The sequence below is a fragment of the Pantherophis guttatus genome, chromosome 2, assembly GCF_059756535.1.
Source record: "Pantherophis guttatus breed Tessera chromosome 2, ASM5975653v1, whole genome shotgun sequence".
NCBI classification, from domain to species: domain Eukaryota; kingdom Metazoa; phylum Chordata; class Lepidosauria; order Squamata; family Colubridae; genus Pantherophis; species Pantherophis guttatus.
In genome coordinates this window covers 245,475,540-245,494,936 of record NC_142064.1, presented here as the reverse complement: position 1 = coordinate 245,494,936, position 19,397 = coordinate 245,475,540, and the positions used below count along the sequence as shown (strand labels likewise).

Sequence of the window (19,397 nt, the reverse complement as noted above, 5' to 3'; positions counted from 1 at the left end):
GCTGTGACAGCCTCCTGCAACCCTCTGCCAGCAAGAATGGAGCTCCGGAAGGCTGCCTGTGGCCCTCCCGAGCTTCATTTTTGCTGGCACTGCGGCACTGCGGGCCAGTCCTTCTCTTGTTTCCAGGGCAGCTCCGGAGTCCAGATCTAAGCACCCCATGGCCCAGATCCGGCCCCCGGGCCTTGAGTTTGACACCCCTGAGATAGATTGTATGTATGTATGTATGTATGTATGTATGTATGTATGTGTGTGTGTATGTATGTATGTATGTATGTATGTATGTATGTATATATCTAGATATATAAAGGTATAAGGTATATAAAAAAAATATTTTAGATTTCTACTCCCCCACTACTCTACTTTAGGTCGGTGCTGCAACATGTACTAGTAAGCCACTAAGAAGATAGAATAGCGTGTCATCCAGGGGACAATATTTGGGGGGGGCTTGGTGGTCCCTGGCCAGGATACCGAGGAGCAGCTTGTGGTCGGTGATCAAGTCAAACGATCGGCCGTAGAGATAGTGATGGAATCGTTTGACTCTGGCCACCAGCGTGAGGGCTTCCCTGTCCAATTGAGAGTAATTCCTCTCCGCAGGAACCAATGTGCGGGAGAAATATGCCACAGGAACTTCCCGACCATTAGGGAACCTGTGGCTCAGGACAGCATCCACCCCATACGGGGAGGCGTCGCACGCCAGTATAAGTGGTAGATGGTCACAATACTGGGTTAGGATAGCGTTGGAGACCAGGAGACATTTGATGGCGTGAAAAGCAGTAGACTCCCGAGTTTCCGACACCCAGGGTGCCCCACGGTCTAGCAGTCGATGCAAAGGCTCGGCAACCGACCCCTTATGCGGGAGGAAAACCGCATGAAATTTAAAAGGCCGAGGAAGGCTTAGAGGTCCGACTTACAGCGAGGGGACGGAGCGTCCATAATCGCCGCCATTTTCGCCGGTGTTGGGTGGATGCCGGCGCCATCAACCAGGAACCCTAGGAACTCCACCTGGGGCACGGCAATTTGACATTTAGTTCGGGTTCACCTTGAGGCCCGCGTTATGAAATTGGCGGAGAACTCGGCAAAGTCTGTCCATCAATTCCGGTGTGTTGGTGGCCGAGACCAATCGAAATATGGGACGACCCCGGGGACCATCAAAATATGGGACGACCCCGGTGATTCCGTGTAATACTGGCTCCATCAAGCTTGGGAAGAGCCCCGGGGCAATTGGAGGCAGCGATACTGGAATGCCCTCCGGTGTGTGACAATCATCTGAGCCTCCATGGTCTCATCGTCTACCAGCAACTGCTGGTAGGCCTGGGCTAGATCTAGCTTAGCGAACACCGATCCCTTGCCTAGGGAGTGCAACAGGTGGCGGTGGGAGGCTCCACCCACTCATCCGGATGCTTCTGGGCATGTGCAGAAGCACCATGCACACAAGCAAACTGGTAGCAACGGGATTTGGAACCCGCCCCTGGTTTGAGGAATGTCATATTCTACATATAGACAAATGTATGATATTTGTGTGTGTGCTTTTCTTTTCTTTTTTTTACTTTAGACAAGATCCAGCTGACAGCTATTAGCAACTATAGATACATTGTAACATTTAAATAACATTCATGTCCATTGTTAGTGCATTTTATACTCTCCAAGATTTAATATACTCTTCGCCGCACACAAAACAAAGTTTAAAAATGTGATCTAATGATATACAGAGCCTCTCTGTTCCATTTAATATTATTTTAATACCTTGGCCAATAAACATCTATCCACTGCTCCAAGAAAGGCAGATTTTATGTTATTTCATTTGAAACATTTACATAGCCAGTCATCTTAAGTCAAACTCTGGATGGCTCCCCACAAACTGTGGAATTTACACAGACTTTTCTATAGAAAGTTCATCCAAGTGGATAGCTTCTACGTGTTAAACAGAAGAACAAAATTATTAAGATTCCCATAAATTTGATGAATGAAGAATCATATATTACAAGCATCACCTAGAACCGTGATGGCGAACCTATGGCACGCGTGCCACAGGTGGCACGCAGAGCCATGTTGCCTGGCATGCCAGCTCAGCTAGGGCGCACATGCATGCGCCGGCCAGCTAATTTTTGGGCCTTCTGGGCCCACCAGAAGTAGGGAAACAGTCTGTTTCCTGCCTCTGGAGGGCCTGGGGGTGGGGTGGGGAAGGCTGTTTTCACCCTCCCCAGATGCATAGAGAGGATCTGGAGCCAGGTGAGACAGAAAAACGGGCCTACCGGGACATCACGTGCCAGAAGCGGGTGGGAGGGGGTGTCATCACGCGTGCATGTACGGGGCAGGGCGCATAGAATTATGGGTGTGGGCACGCTCATGCGGGAACCTGCCCCACACACCCCCTTCCTGGCACGTGATGGCAAAAAAGTTAGCCATCACTGACCTAGAAAGACCAGCTATTTTTTATATAAAGAGAAAGAAGGGGAAATTGTGAATAACGAAGATCACCATGCAATAGCTGTAAAGAGAGTGCATTTATAAATGTTGTATGTCTTGTACTGTTATATTGTGTTATAAAAATAATATAAATAAATAAATAAATAAAAATAGAAAGACCAGCTATGTAGGATGGCTTTTTATTCCATAATCAAAATAATGTAACCAATATGTTAACAATATGAAGAATTTGGAAATCATCTTTAATCTGTCTTTCAGTTGTTTAAATGAATGTCAATCCATTGCTAAACTAGCAACAGCAAATCTAATTAAGGAACGATTACTCTTTTATACAAGACAAATTAAAGTATTCTCATGAGTGAATTGTATTTGAAAACTTGACTTAAAGTCATATAGAATTCTGGCATTCTGAATCTGTCTTCCTTTCAAATTGGGGTATCCAGCTTTCTCTAGGCTGACAGCTGTAGTGAACTTCCTCAAAACTAGTAGGTAAAATAATTTTCATTTCTTTTATTTATTTAGGGTTTCATGCCTGAACACGGAGTTGGACTAGAAGACCTCCAAGGTCCCTTCCAACTATTCTGTTCTGTTCTGTTCTGTTCTGTTCTGTTCTGTTCTGTTCTGTTCTGTTCGGTTCGGTTCGGTTCGGTTCGGTTCGGTTCGGTTCGGTTCAGTTCGGTTTGTAACATTCAATGTCCCGCTTTCTTCAAGTTTCACTGACAATGGAGACACACAATTTAGTTTAAAAGCAAGGATAAGACCTTTTTTATGGCTGAAAATTCAACTACCTTCCTTAAGAAGTCCTGCTCTGCTAAGATGCAAGATGGAAACATTCATATTTAAAAGAATGCATAATCTATGAAAAGTGAGCCAACCTTTGTTAATGTGGTTTTGGCTGCCATTCTGGATTTTTTTAACCACTGAAACGTGTTGAATAAGCATAATTGGAGAAGTATGTGAGACCTCAGGCACATTATTGGGATATTTTAGTTAAGTGTATTTTTGTTAAGTGTTTTGCGTATATTTTTGGTGTTAATTCGCTAGTTGCTACCCAGAGCCATTCCTATGAAATGAAAAAAATACATTGTTTTTTAAATAAACCAATCACTAAATTTTTTATTTATGATTATAGCTGGGCATGCGTTTCAACTATATAATATATAATTGTATATAATTTATATAATTGTGTTCTCAGTTATCTTGTTCAATAAAGGTAATTGCTTTAAGAGCCGCGGTGGCGCAGTGGTTAGAGTGCAGTACTGCAGACTACTTCTGTTGATCACCAGCTGCCAGCAGTTTGGCAGATTGAATCTCACCTGGCTCAAGGTTGACTCAGCCTTCCATCCTTCTGAGGTCGGTAAAATGAGGACCCAGATTGTTGGAGACAATAGGCTGACTCTGTAAACTGCTTAGAGAGGGCTGTAAAGCACTGTGAAGTGGTATATAAGTCTAAGTGCTATTGCTATTGCTTTAAATATTTCATTTGGAAAAGCATGTTATCAATGTTTTAAATAACCATGCTATTAGATCTTTCAGAACTATTTATCTCTGTATAATTATTGGCCCCATCTGGAATCGATTAAATCGCCGGCCGTCAACGCACCAATCAACTAATAGGAAGGCATCACATAAATACGATGCAGAAAATAGCCCAAAGCACATATTTCAGTAGAGAGCAGTTCCCTGGAGATGGACTTCGGCATGAGTCAAAAAGCTCGGAAGAATAAACCTCTGGTCCCAGTGACCAACCCATACTGGATCTTATAAAAAGATTTGAACGCATTTATTGCACAGTGACAACTCAGATCCAAATGCTACTCAATAAGAAATAGAATAGAGCTGGAAGAGACTTTGGAGGTCTTCTAGTCCAGCCCCCTGTTCAAGTAGGAGAACCTATACCATTTCAGATAAGTGACTGTCTAATCTCTTCTTAAAAACCTCCAGTGATAGAGCACCCATGATTTCTGAAGGCAAGCTGTTCCCCTGGTTATTTATTTATTTATTTTTATTCCCCTAGTTAATTATCCTCACTGTTAGGAAGTTTCTCCTTAATTCCAGATTGCTTCCTTCTTTGATTAATTTCCAACCATTGTTTCTTGTCCTGCCTTCTGATGCTTTGGAGAATAATTTGACCCCCGCTCTACTTTGTGGCAGCCCCTCAAATACTGGAATACAGCGCTCATGTCACCCCTAATTTTTCTATTCTTTAGACTAGCCAAACCCAAATCCTGTACCCATCTTCATATGTTTTAGTCTCCAGGCTAAATGATCTTAGTTGCTCTTCTCTGAACTTTTTCCAAAGTCTCAACATCTTTTTTGTAGTATGGTGTAGTATGGTGACCAAAGTTGGTTGCAGTATTCCAGGTGTGGTCTTACTAGGGTTTTATCAAAGCGGTACTAATACTTCATGAGATCTTGATCTTGAAAATTCTTGTCTCCAAGATCACTTCAAAGTGGCACTCTAAATGAATTTCGTTAAATAACAAGGGCCAACCTACAAGCCAAGAAATTAAATGTTTTGTCTTTTTAAGCAGATGTTATTGCTGTACATGTGCTTTATTTATTTATTTTTAGTCCCTAAACAGTATTAACAGTTGTTGTATAGGGTGTTTTTTTTTTCTGAATACAAATGGAAGATTAGGCATGGTTGTGACACACACATACACACATGGTTGTGTATATTCTGTAGGTGCCTTCATAAGCCTTTCTTTTGTAACATTTTAAAAGATCCTTACAGAAGAAGAGTTAAGCTGGGGCAAAGCAATTTGGGAGGCTTGCCTTGGATTTAACAGAGAAAGCCACAAGAGCCCTGAGCTGACCTTCACAAAACTGAGATAGAAATAATGCAGAGGCTTGCTGAAAGCAGTCCAAATTTATTCAGCACACAGTTATCCCCTCTAAAACGGCTATTGCATCTTTTGACTGGCAACTGCTTATTTCTTAAGAGATCCAAAACTGAGCAAGAGCAGGGAGCTACGAAGGAGGACATCAAAGTCTTGGATCAGACCAACATAAATGAGGAAAAGAAAAGCATTATTAAGTGTGTCTGTTTTCCTTAAATTACTTTGGATCGGTTTCTTTTAAGAGCATTATTCTTGCAACAAGGTGATCCTGTTGAATGCTGTGCAGTTTCACTACAGCTGCTGCTCGACGTACGACCACAATTGAGCCCAAAATGTATGTTGCTGAGTGAGACGTTTGTTAAGTGAATTTCGCGCCATTTTATGACTTTTCTTGCCACAGTTGTTAAACGAATCACTGCAGTTGTTAAATTAGTAACCCGGTTGTTAAGCGAATCTGGCTTCCCCATTGACTTTGCCTGTCAGAAGGTTGCAAAAGGTGAGCACATGACCCCGGGATACTGCAATGGTCATAAGTATGAAACAGTTGCCAAGCATCTGAATTTTGATCACGTGATCGTAGGGATACTGCAAAGGTTGCAACTGTGAAAAACGGTCATAAGTCACTTTTTTCAGTGGTGTTGTAACTTCGAACAGTCACTAAATGAACTGTCGTAAATCGAGGACTACCTGTATTTAATATAGTGGTGTTATTATAATCCAACTATAGCTCAGTGTCCAAATGATAAAGGCCTTAATACAGTTTTACCCCAAACTGAGAATGAATAGTGGAATACTTGTAGTCCTTGACTTACAACCGTTTATTTAACAATCATTCAATGTTACAAAGGCACTGCAGTGCCTTCCTCACACTTACAACTATCACGTGATCACGTGATCAAATTTCAAGCACTTGGCAACCGGCCTGTATTTATGATGGTTGCAGTGTCCCAGAGTCACATGATCGCCATTTGAGACCTTCCCAGCTTATTTTTGAGAAGCAAAGTCAATGGGGGAAGATTTTTTTTAACAGCTATGTGATTCGCTTAACATCTGCATTCTGCAATGATTTGCTTAACAACTCTGGCAAGTAAAGTTATAAAAATAAGGTATGACTCAGTTAACCATGGCCTGGTTTTTGTTTAACAATGGAAATTCTAGTTCCTATTGTCGTCATAACTCAAGGACTACTCGGATATTGGGGAAAGTCTGATACTAGTGATCGGTCTCCCTATGCTATAAAAAGCATGAAAGCCTTTTTAAAAATTCTTTATTTTAAGAAGTGCAACTTAATATAACATATATTCATATGCCATAGATGAAACTACAAATACGTGCAGTTCACAGTTCTGCCTTCTTGGCAGAAGGAATACTATGCAAATGAAGCAGAAATCAAAAACAGTTCAAAACAATCTAATTTAGAACCGATAGATAAAATTTATCTATCCTGTGTAAGCCACGAGACACAGATGAGAAAGCCTTAAAAGCCACCGTGGTGAAAGAACATTCAAGTCCTAAAAGAGCATCTTTCAAGAGGGCTATTCTTAACTTATCAACACAAAACTGTTTGCTTTTGATAACCTATTGTAAAAGGATTCTGAAAATAAAGCATACAGCAAACAACAGCTTAGAAATTGTTCCAGATGGCCAGGAAGAAAAAATGTGTTTAGGATAAAGAGCTACTTTGGGAAACAGACTGTCTTGAAATCATTCTTCCTCAAAGATTTTACTGGTATCAATTTGCTTTTTTTGTACCTTCTAGTTGGTGGGACGTAGGCGGTAGCTCAGTGGCTAAGATGCTAAGATCCGGTAGTGATGGAGGCGGGTGGTTCGGAGAACCAGTAGCAAAAATCCCTGCCCCCCCCCCATTGCCCAGCTGAGCCACACAATCATCAGAGGCTTTTTTTTATTATTTTTAAAAGCATTTTTTCTACAACCTCTTTGGCCGAAGAAATTATAGAAAAAAATGTTTTTAAAAGGAAAAAAAGCCTCTGCCGATCAGGCAAGTCAGCTGGGATCGTCAGAGGCTTTAAAAGCATTTTTTTACAGCCTCTTCAGCCAAAGAGGTTGTAGAAAAATGGTTTTAAAAGTAAAAAAAAAAAAAGTTGGTCACGCCCACTCAGTCATATTACACACACACCCACGCCATGCCCACAGAACCAGTAGTAACAAAACTTACATTTCGCCACTGCACCAAACCCACCCAATTTGAATGTCTTTTGAAGGCTAACATAGGAAGGCTTAGTTACCAATAGAAGAGAATATTTGTAGCTCAGGGTTGAATTGTGGTGCTCTCTGGGATTTCAACACCCCTTTCAAGGAACTAACAATTCTGAGAAACAATCCAACAGTAAACCACCTGATCAAGGAACTACCAAGAACACTCCCATCAGCACTGACAGGGCAAGCCACTTAAATATAAAGAGAGAGCAAACCTCACTCTCTTTCAGCACTGGTGATGTTATCTAGTTGGGTAATGAAATGTTTGCAAGAAAACATCCAAGCACAAAGAGCATCAAGAGCTACGGGGGGGGGGGGGTGGGAGGAATCTATAAGGGGGGTATCTATAAGGGGGGTATCTATAAGGGGAAAAGAAAATATTTTTGACTGAGAGTAGGGACAGCTGAGTTCATGTCCACATATTAGATAGCCTTGAGCCAGTCACACTCACTTTGCTTCAATCATAATACAAGGTTGTTATGAGAAACACAGGAAGAGATTAATTATGAGAAAAAGAAGAAGAATATTCAGAAAAGGCATAAGGTTTGAAGGACCAGTTAAGCCACCTGGTCTAATTCTCTCTCATTGAGGGTCTCCTGAAAGCACTTTTCCCAGAATAAGACATATGTTTAACTGTGTTATAAAAGAAAGTGCATTTTTACACCGTTGGAAAGCTTCATAATGATTTACCATTAGCTATTGTAAGGAAAACACATATAGACTGTCAAATCCTGCAATCCATCCAGACCCAGTTCTGTAAATTTCTTTACGTACATAAAGCAAATCACTGTCCTTCCTTACACAAGTGCGCATTTCCTCCTCCAGAGATTTTTTTTCCCCTTCTAGAAACACAATTTTTCTGTACACTATCATGTTTCCCTTGCATTTACTCTACCTACAAAGCCGCTCAGTTATACATATAGCCTGTTTAAAAAAACGATTTAGTGCACCATAAAATAAAAGTATACTTAGGAAAAACAAAATATTAAATTCTGCTCAGAGGCAAAAACCATAGCACGATTTCATAAATCTGTTGTTTAACCAGTGTTTTCCGCCATTGATCATAGTGGTTTACAATTGATGACATTCCATGCCTTAATAACTCACATATCACTGCATAATGTAACAATCTTCGGTTTCTTAAAAACCCGTCATTTATGCTTTAGGCTGCTTTAATTATCACAGTTCTCAATTCTAATGTTTACCTTTTTGGAGGCTGATAGGAAATAAGCTCAGCATGTGAAAAAACATTAAAAACGAATTGTTGCTTAACCATAATATATAATCACAGGTTTTTCTGTTCCGCTCTTAATATCTTTCTTTTTTTGAAGAAAGAAGGGATAACAGTTTTCATATTTTAGTATTTTTAAGGAGCTATATGTTTTGCTGTTCTTCAAAAAATACTACACTGCTGGCCATTTTTTTTAAAAAAAAATTGGAATCTGAATTCTTTTTTCTCATTCCAGATGAGGAGTATAGGAAGATTTTGGAAAGTGGGGTAGTTGGGTGTTTTATTTCGTTCGTTTGGCAGCCAGGACAGCAATATCGCCATCACCATTACAATTCCTGTTACTTTTATCACTTTTACTATTACTTCTGCATTGGGACAATGCTCTGTCTTTTTTTTCTGAGCTGTGACATTTTTTTTTTTTTTTTAAGTATCCAGACATTCCCAAAACTTACACAGGTAGTCCTCAATTTTACAATCACAACTGAGCCCAAAATTGCTCGGTTGCTCAGCAAGACAATTGTTAAGTTGTGAAGAGCCTGTTAGTACAGTGGACTAAAGTACTGTTATTAACATCTGCTGCCTGCAATTACTGCAAGTTCAAATCTCACCAGGCTCAAGGCTGACTCAGCCTTCCATCCTTTCAAAGGTAGGTAAAATGAGGACCCAGATTGTGGGGGCAATAAGCTGACTTTGTATAAATATACAAAAGTATGAAGGCTATTGCTTAACGCATTGTAAGCCGCCCTGAGTCTCCGGAGAAGGGCGGCATATAAATTAAAGCAAAAAAAAAAAAAGTAAGTTTTGCCTCATTGCTGACCTTCCTTGCCACAGTTGTCCGGTGAATCAGTGCAGTTGTTAAGTTTGTAACACGGTTGTTAAGTGAATCTGGCTTAACAATTAACAATTCCCTGTGCTTGTCAAAAGATCACAAAGGAGGATCACATGACCCCGAGACACTGCAACCATCACAAACATATCCCGGTTTGCCAAGGGCCCGGATTTTGATCACGTGGCTAGGGAGATTCTGCAGTGGTTGTAAGTGTGAAGCTTTTTTTCAGCGCTGATGTGTCTTCGAACAATCCCTAAATGAATGGTTGTAAGTTGAGGACTACCTGTACGTAGGCAGAAACCTTCCCCACCCCCACCCCCATCTTCTCTCCACTGAACAGCTGCTATCCAGCATTGCCTATTGCAATGAATTCAACACAATGAGATTAAAGCTCCCCTCAGAAGCTCACTTTAAACACATTAGTGTGCCAGCCTGCTATAGTCAGCTCTTACCAAAAGCAGCCCTGCTTTCACACAACACCCTTTTGTTCTTTATTCTTCGGCATTAATCTCAGCATAGAGCTACCCTGTTAATATCTCAGCTGCCAAGAATAAAACACGTCAGCAATCACACCTAAATTCGGCCATGGTCAGCACATTGCTGCCTTTCCTTACCCTTTCCCCCTCTAACTAGGGCTTGGCGTTTCATGTGAAGGACAAGCGTGCGGCGAACGAAATTGCCCTGTCAGCTCTATCATTAATCCAAGTGCTTAAATCCCTGAATAAAAGGGAAATCAATGTTGCTCGGCAATGTTTGTCAATGCGGCGTAATAAATACACTTACCTTTACGGAGTATTCTCAACAGCTTAACAATTCTCTGCTTCAAAGCTGCAAAAGGGAAAAGGGATGGATATTGAGTTTTTTTATATACTATATATAGGGTGTAGGTTTTCTTTAAATTAAAATGAAAGGCCTGCTGTATGTGTGTATATATATATATGAAGAATGGAGCCCCTTCGACCGCTTTCCAGTTCTCGTTTTTGTTCTCCATTATCAAAATACTAAAGTTGGGATATTGGCACAGAGATGTATGAGAGGGGGGGAAATCGTTTGTCTTTCAATCACTGAAAAGCTATTCAGGTCAAAAGCACTGGTCAAAAGCACTCTAGGACAAATGAGGTCCACGTGTAACTGCATTCAAAAGGCACCTTTGATAATTGTGTGTGACAGTTTCTTGCACAAATCTCCCCACCAATGGAAGGCAGGCAAACAGCATGTGGGCTCTGCAAGATGAAAAGAAATTCAGAAATGAGGCGAGATTTTTGTAAAATGGCAAGGCTGTAAGAGCAGTTGAAGGAAGGTCAAAATCAGGCTGTGATTTGCTTATGGATGGCTGTAGTCCTTGATTTACAACAGTTCATTTGGTGACCATTTGAAGTTACAACGGCACTGGAAAAAAATGACTTGTGACCATTTTTCACACTTACGACTGTTATAGCATCCCCAGGGTCACACGATTTAGATTTGGATGCTTGACAACAGACTCACATTTATGACGGTTGCAATGTCCCAGAGTCATGCGATTCCCTTTTGACAAGCAAAGTCAAACCAGATTAAACTTAACAACCGTGTTACTAATTTAACAAATGCAGTGATTCATTTAACAAATGTGTCCAAAAGAAGTCGTAAAATGCGGCAAAATTCAATTAATAAATTTTGAATTCAATTTTGGTTGTAACTTGAGGACTACCTGTATATGCAAAGTTCATATCTCAGGTTGACTATTGGAAAATGCTGTTGTTGTACAACAGGAAAGATAACAAGCATCAGTGTAAAATACTACAGGGGAGTAAGTTTGTTAAGGATGGCTAGGAAAATATTTGGTAAAATTCTGACTAAAAGGATACATGGCAGGGATGAAATCTATTTACCTTCCCTACCAGTTCGGAAGTGCGTGCGTGCATGTGTCATGTGCAATTTTAGACCCTCTGCGCAAAAACATGTTACTTCCTGGTTAAAACGTCCGGGCGGGTGGGCGGAGCCTCACACTGCCGCTGCTACCAATTCACCGAACCACCCACCGCCACCACTACCAGTTTTCCCAAACCGGTGTGAACCTGTAGCATTTCACCCCTCATACACAGGGTGACAATCCAAAAAATTTCAGACGTGCAATGAGTCCAGCCAATTTTTGTTCTCAAGCAAGTCACTGAGAAATATAAATGGGAAAAATGAATGTTACAGCTAATGGTTTAGGACAATGTTGGCGAACTGGTAGTAAAGGTAAGCAGAACCAGCCCTTGAGTTGAAGGTTAGTTGAGGAATGTAATAAAACTGATATGAGAGCTAGTTTGATATTATGGTTAAGGTGCTCAACTGGAAACCAGGAGGCTGTGAATTGTATTCCTTGCTCATGCATGAAAGAATTCTGAGTGACTTCATAGTTACTGTCTCTCAGCCCAACCTAATTCACAGGGTTGTTGTTATGGGAAAATAGGAGGCAGGAACAATATATAAATCAGCTGGGGTTGTATAAAAATAAAGGTGGGATATAAATCTAATAAGCAATAAGACAGAAATAAAGCATGTGTAACAATAAATGGAACACTTAGTGAATGGTTCAACATTTTCCAGGTAGTTAGACAAGGATATTGATGGTCTGTTGTTTAACATATTTATGGATAAATGTACATGCATTGTTCGTGGTGAAGTTAGAAGTGAGTTGGTTGGGGATGGACATAGTGTAGTTTTATATAAAAATGTGTAGTGTAGTTTTATATAAAAATGATACCATGGTATTGGCTGAAAAAAAAAAGAATGATTTATAAGAGATTTTATATAGATCATAAAATATAAGGAGTATGGATCTGAAAATTAATCTATTTTAGATCAAGAGGCTGTTTCACAAAGACACACGGGGGAATGTTTGCAAATTATAGATACATGATACAGAACTAGAACGTGAATTTGGCAGCATTTTCTACCCAAAAAAATTACTAAAATATATGATGGAAAGTTATAGTGAACGGTTTTGCTGTACACTAATTTTATCTAAATTCCTGCAATAAGCTAAGCCAGAGTTTTATTTTAATAAAAATTTAAGTTGATCATTTTTCCTCTTCTCTGTTTGATGGCGCAGTGGTTAGAATGCAGTATTGCAGGCTAATTCACTGCTCACTGCCAGGTGCTACATGGGAGTGGGGTTTGCTCTTTCTTGATATTCAAGTGGCTTGCCCTGTTGATGGGAGTATTCTTGGTAGTTCCTTAATTAGGCTGTTTACTGTTGGATTGTTTCTCCGAGTTGGTAATTCCTTAAAAGGGGTGTTGTTTATAACTTGGTTGTTGGTCTAGTGCAGTTTTTTTTTTTTTTAATTTGATTTATATGCCGCCCTTCTCCGGAGACTCAGGGCAGCTTAAAATGCGTTAAGCAATAGCCTTCATTCTTTTGTATATTTTATACAAAGTCAGCTTATTGCCCCCACAAACTGGGTCCTCATTTCACCTACCTTAGAAAGGATGGAAGGCTGAGTCAACCTTGAGCCTTGGAGAGATTCGAACCAGCAGAAATTGCAGGCAGCTGTGTTAATAACAGGGTGCACTAAACCACTGTACTATCAAGCCATCAGTGATGGCTAACCTTTTTTGCTGCCACGTGCCAAAAGCGGGGGGAGCACGTGGATGTCGCCCACGTGCGTGCTCACACCCATAATTCAATGCGCCTTGCCCCCGTGAATGCGCGTGCACCTCCCGTCCCCCCCACTTTTAGCACGTGATGGCCCTGTGGGCCCGGTAGGTCCATTTTTCACCCTTCCAAGGCTCCAGAGGCTTTCCCCCCCCCACCCCAGAGGCCCTCCGGAGGCCAGGAACAGCCCATTTCCCAACTTCCGGTGGGATCGAAAGTGTTGTGGCTCCGTTGCCTGAGCCTGGGCTATCGACAGATGCAGACTCTGAGAGTGAGGGGGAGGAGTTGGCAAGGCCTCCCTCTCCAGGACCCTCCTCTCTGACAATGCCTCCGGAGGACACCGAAGGCAAACAATAGGCTCAGAACCAAGCATGTCCCCGCAGCCACAGGTGGACAGTGATGAAGAAGATAAGTGCTGGTTGGACCCGCGACAGAGGCGCAGGGAGAAGCGTGCACAGCAGAAGGGAAGGCGTGCCAGAGATTAGCTGAGTCACTGGGCCACACCCCACAGGGTATAAATGTGGGTGTGGTGGCCAGTTCAGTTTGTGACAAGCAAAAACTGGAAATACTCCATGATCTCTGTGTTACTGGACTTTGCCTGCTTTATCGGACTGCATTTGGATTAATCCTTGTATTGTTGACACTCTGCCTGGTTTATCGGAATGCTGGCAGCCTAATCTTTGTTTTGTGTGAGTAAAGTCTGAATTGGCAGCTAGTCACTGGGTTGCTGCCAGCTTTATCATCAAAGAGTTTTGTCGTGTGGCTTATTAACTCTGGGCCGTCTGTGGGTGTGCGTGCATGTTACGGGCACAGAACAGGAAGGCCCAAAAATCAGCTGGCTGGCACACGCGTGCACGCTGGACTGCGCTACAGCAATGCTCGCGTGCCCAATGATATGGCTCCGTGTGCCACCTGTGGCACCTGTGCCATAGGTTCGACATCACGGGTCTAGTGCTTATCTTGGTGTCATCTGGGTTTAGAGAGCCATGGTGGCACAGTGGTTAGAATGCAGGCTAAGCCTGCTGATTGGCAGCAGTTCAAGCCTGAAGAGCTCAAAGTTGACTCAGCTTTCCATCCTTCTGAGATCGGTAAAATGAGGACCCAGATGATTGGGGGCAATATGCTGACTCTGTAAACCATTTAGAGAGGGCTGCAAAAGCACTATGAAGCAGTATATAAGTCTAGGTACTGTTGCTATTGCTATTGCTAATAACTATATTGAATAACTCAATCTGAAGTTGAATCATTTTACCTATTCTATGAGAGAAGAGCTAATAATGTGCTAGACTGTTGGAGATATATGCTTATCAGCTTCTTAAGTTGATTAAAGGGAAGTTTGGGAGAAAAAAATAAGGTTGTTGTTCTCTAAATGGGAAACTCCAGAGGACTGTATTCTTGTGTGACCCCATGGAGCAGGGATGTCAAACTGGCGGCCCATGGGCTGGATGTTTCACATGCAGGCTACACCCACCCCAGCTCCGCTACGGGAAAAAAGTCGAGAAATGTTACGTGACGACAACGTGACACCACCAGTTTGACTCTCGTGCCATGGAGGATCATTCATTATTATTAATCACAGAAATGATCATAGTTATTTACCAGCACAGTATGCAAGAAATCAATTGTAGTGATTTGTCCTATTATCTGTCAGAATGGCACACATTTTGGCTCGTATTTGCACATCTTTGTCAGAGCAAGAGCTGCATGAGGATTTCAGAAAACATCACAATTTTAGCAGCCTCAAGTCATCAACTATTTTTTTCTATCTCACCTGTCAACTAGCATTAATCCATTTATTCAAGTTTGTTTCTATTTTAATCTCTCTCTCTCTCTCTCAGAGACAGAGAGAGAGAAAATAAATGACTGTCTTCTGTGATGGGCTTATAAACCACAGTTAATTCCCAAGCCAGGTGGAAAAAAAGCCGACCAAATCTTGAAGCTACATTGCAAACATTTCCTGAAAAAAAGAGATGAACGGATGATTGGAAGATCTTCACATAGCAATCGTAAGGCCAAGAGTTAAAACAGGTACTATCATCATCAAATTAAAAAGAAGAAAAGTACTGTAAGCCTTTTCATTTTTCTCAAGGCAACAGTTCATTTTCAAGCATAGACCTATTGTCTCAGACCTGCTTATAAATGCTCAAAACTTTATATCTACTATAAACATTGAACATTTAGACCAGGGGTGAGTTCTACTTACCTTTACTATCGGTTTGCAACGTGGCCATGTGCGCTCATTTTGCTCGTGCGCGTGCATGCTCTTCTGCAATGCGCAGAAGCATTTTGGTGACATCGGGGTCAGTGGGCGGGGCCTCCCGCCAGTTTTACTACCAGTTCTATAGAACCGGTGCGAACCGGGGGCAACCCACCACTGATTTAGACTTCAAAAATTCTGCTGTGAAATTAACTTCATAAATTCTCTTCTTTACAGATACAAAAGAAATCAGGATTGTGTGTTTTAATTACAGTTGCTGTGAATGGTATGCAGATTTATTGGCACATATAGTGAAGTCCTAGCTAAGTTTCAAGCAACACCTATCTATGAGCCTTTGCTTGCAGTCTGAAGAGTAATTTGCTTCTTCATAGCACGTAATGCTTCTGCTTCTTTTTTATTATGCAAGCTTGCATTAAATCCTTTAGATGTTTAAGGGAAACATTTTTTGAGCTCACCTTTTGGCTGAAGTATTTAATTTCATTTTCAAAGACAATACTTTAACATTTCGGTTTGAATTTTAAAACGTAATTACTAATATAAATTCCCTTACATTTTATATTTTTTCACTTTTATTTATACTTGTATGCATATATACTGCATCCAGTTTTGGTCAACACACTATAAAAAAATGTTGAGACTCTAGAAAGAATGCACAGAACAACAAAGGTGATTAGGGGACTGGAAGCTAAACATATGAAGAACAGTTACAGGAACTGGGCATGGCTAGTCTAGTGAAGAGAAGGACCAGGGGTGACATGATAGCAGTCTTCCAATATTTGAGGAGCCGTCACAGAGAGGAAGGGGTCAAGCTATTTTCCAAAGTACCTGAAGGCCAGACAAGGAATAATGGATGGAAACTGACCAAGGAGAGATTCAACCTAGAAATAAGGAGAAATTTTCTGACAGTGAGAACAATCAACCAATGGAACAGTTTTGCTTCGGAAGTTGTGGGAGTTTCATCACTAGAAGCTTTCAAGAAGAGACTGGACTTCCATCTGTCAGAAATGTTGTAGGGCAGGGGTGTCAAACTGGTGATCTGTGAGTCGGATGTGTCATGTGCAGACCACGCCCACCTCAGCATTGCATAGGGGAAAAATGTTGCGAAACATCACATGACAGCAACGTGACGCAGCAAGTTTGACACCCGTGGAGTAGAGTCTTCTGCTTGGGTGGTGGGGTTGGACTAGATGACCTACAAGATCCCTTCCAACTCTGTTATTCTGTTCTGTTATACATACATACAGTACTACATATACTCAGTACATATACTCAGTACTACAAATTTTGCTCTACAAACAAAGAACTATACAGGTTTTAACCCTTTGCCTTCACATAAATGCTCATCCACTATAATTACTTACATTTGTCTTTAAAAAGCAATTGCATTTCAATGGGACCTTCTTTTTCAAAGCAAACATCTCCTCAAGATCAAAGCAGGGTACAAAAAATAACTCTCCTATCACTATCTCCTATATCGTGCCGGCTGGGGAATTCTGGGGGTTGAAGTCCACAAATCTTAATCTTGCCAAGATTGGACACCCCTGTCCTACATATTGGAATTCTCATTCAAGGTTGTTCCCATTAGAATGGTTGATGGTTGAGAAGGTATCCTACATTCTGGAAGAACTATGTGATTATGCTGTAACTTGGTCCAGTTTATATTAGATAATATTGAGGGATTGAAATCAGCAAAAAACAAATGATTTAGATGGCAATCTCTTTTTTCTCACAATTATAAATTTTTCCCTTAGCTAGAATTAGTGAATGAATACCAGAATAGATTGCAAGCTTCTTAAGCTGAAGAAAGAAGAAAAATACTTTTTTAAAACAGCTATTAATCTTTTTTTTTTTTTAACAAGGGGGAGGGAAATATTTTTGCCTGTAGTGTAAATGGTTTATGTTAGAAAAGAACATTACATAAATCTCTGCAGGATCAGATTCCATAACTCGACTGATTGTACACACTTATGAGCCAATAAAGTAGGCAAATATTGATGTTGCCATACTTAATTTAAAGAGATATAAGAGTTAACCTGTTTATTGTTGTAAACAAAGGCATATTTGGTTAAATGAAAGTTCCGTCAAAACTTAACAGCCAAATTCAAGTGAACATAAAGTAAAGGCTTACATATTTTCTGTGGTTTTTATAATGGCTAATCTAATAACTCTAAATGGAGCATTGCTGTTCATTCCTTAGCTTCCGTTCCATAAATTAGTTAAAGCAATCTGACAGTTACAGCACTTGAGAATTGTATTCAGCTAAGTGTTTTTAAAGGATTTTGAAAGTCTAACAAAGACATAAGTTGAATGACTACTACCAAGTCGTTCCTTCTGTGCTTAAAACAAAACAAAATATAGATTTTTTTTTAAGAGCCTGGGAAAACTACCCAGAACTGGAAAAGAAAGAGAACCTACTTTCTTATAGAGGAAGCTTACTTTTTGAAATAAATATCACCGTGAGTTTATTTTAACTGAAATTTTAAGTTCAATGTACTCAATACATGTTCTTTTATTTGTTGGCTACTGGGTTTTAATGGATACAACATTATTATTGTAAGCCAAACTCACTTTTTTGCAGAAATCTAGAGTATTAATATTCATTAGGGAACATCTTAATTACTGAGAGCATTGACTCTTCTGCTTAAGTAACTGCACTGACATTCAATATAATTCTGGCCTCAGTTCAAAATGCTGCTGGTACTAAAATGCCTTTATATTTGGGAGCAGAAGAACTTAAAGGCAGTTTCCTATGAGCACAATTTTGAGATCCACAGCTGGGATTCGTGGGCCCGAATGTATCTACAAATTTAATGCTCATAATGCTCACCCAATCAATTTAACTGGCCCATTCCGCTTTCAAATGTTTAAAGAACAACTTTAATTTTGAATAAAATTAAAAGAAATTGGGCATAATGTAAAGCCCTCATAACTATTTCTATTTCTTAGAAAGCCCCTGAATGCTACATAGCCACAAAGGGTTCTTAGAGAATATAATTAATATAATGATAAAATAATGAATGTAACTGATATAAAATAATTGTTTTGTCTGCTTTCCTGCCTAGAAAGGGAGTAAAGATAAATGTTTATATAGATTCTCAGTCATCCAGGTCATGGTTGTCCCAAAGGTGCTTTTTTCAAGAGGCAACTGGACTTTCTGGTTTTTCTTTGAAGACGTTTCGCTTCTCATCCAAGAAGCTTCTTCAACTCTGACTGGATGGTGAAGAATGCATCCAGTCAGAGCTGAAGAAGTTTCTTGGATGAGAAGCGAAACGTCTTCAAAGAAAAACCAGAAAGTCCAGTTGCCTCTTGAAGAAAAAAATAAAAAAAGCACCTTTGGGACTAAAGATAAGTTAACAGAAAAAAAGCACCAGGGAAGGGCTAAGGGAAGAAAATTAAGAAGAAACTATGGTCCTAATTTAGACTTTCTGTAGATCTACAACATTGCTTTTTTGAACTACAAGAAATCCAGGTAATCATTACAATGGACTGAAAAAATTGAGAAAACCCTGCTCCCATCCATCTAGTGATCGTCTAGATATCTGTAGTCCAAATATGACAATCCTAAAACAAGCAGATGTGAATTTAAGCATCTGATGAAGTGAACACAACTCATAAAAACTTAGGCTATTTTTTAATAATAGTTGTTAGCTGAGAAAAGTGCTACCAGATTCCTTAGGATGATCTGCCCATTTGTGTCCTTTAACATGCCAACTCAAGGTTGGAATCTGTTGTTCGGAGATCTCCTGGAAGATTTTCCTTTTTTATGTCTATTTTCATCTTCATTATCTTTCCAGATATTATTGTAATACTGCTTCTTGTCTCTTCAACTGGCTCTCTGAAATTCTTTGTTAAAGTTTCTTCCTAAGATTTTGTCTTTCGTGTCTTCTGTTCCTCTTGGCCATTTCCTCCACTTGTTTTGACATTCAGTTTTCATTTTTATGTGTTTTTCTTTTTTCCTTTTGGCAGGTTTTTTTTTTTTTTTTCACATTCATCCTTGTCTTCCAAAGGAT

At 40.3% G+C, this 19,397-nt stretch overlaps 1 protein-coding gene across 1 annotated transcript in view; it reads right to left on the bottom strand.

The window, feature by feature from the left end:
• The window catches only part of FHIT (fragile histidine triad diadenosine triphosphatase), a 1,529,913-nt gene that overhangs the window by 1,450,393 nt on the left and 60,123 nt on the right, over positions 1 to 19,397 (bottom strand). The window contains exon 2 of the mRNA XM_060684216.2: positions 10,331 to 10,375. The gene's annotated coding sequence lies outside the window, so the exon portion shown is untranslated. The remainder of the gene's footprint in view (positions 1 to 10,330; positions 10,376 to 19,397) is intronic.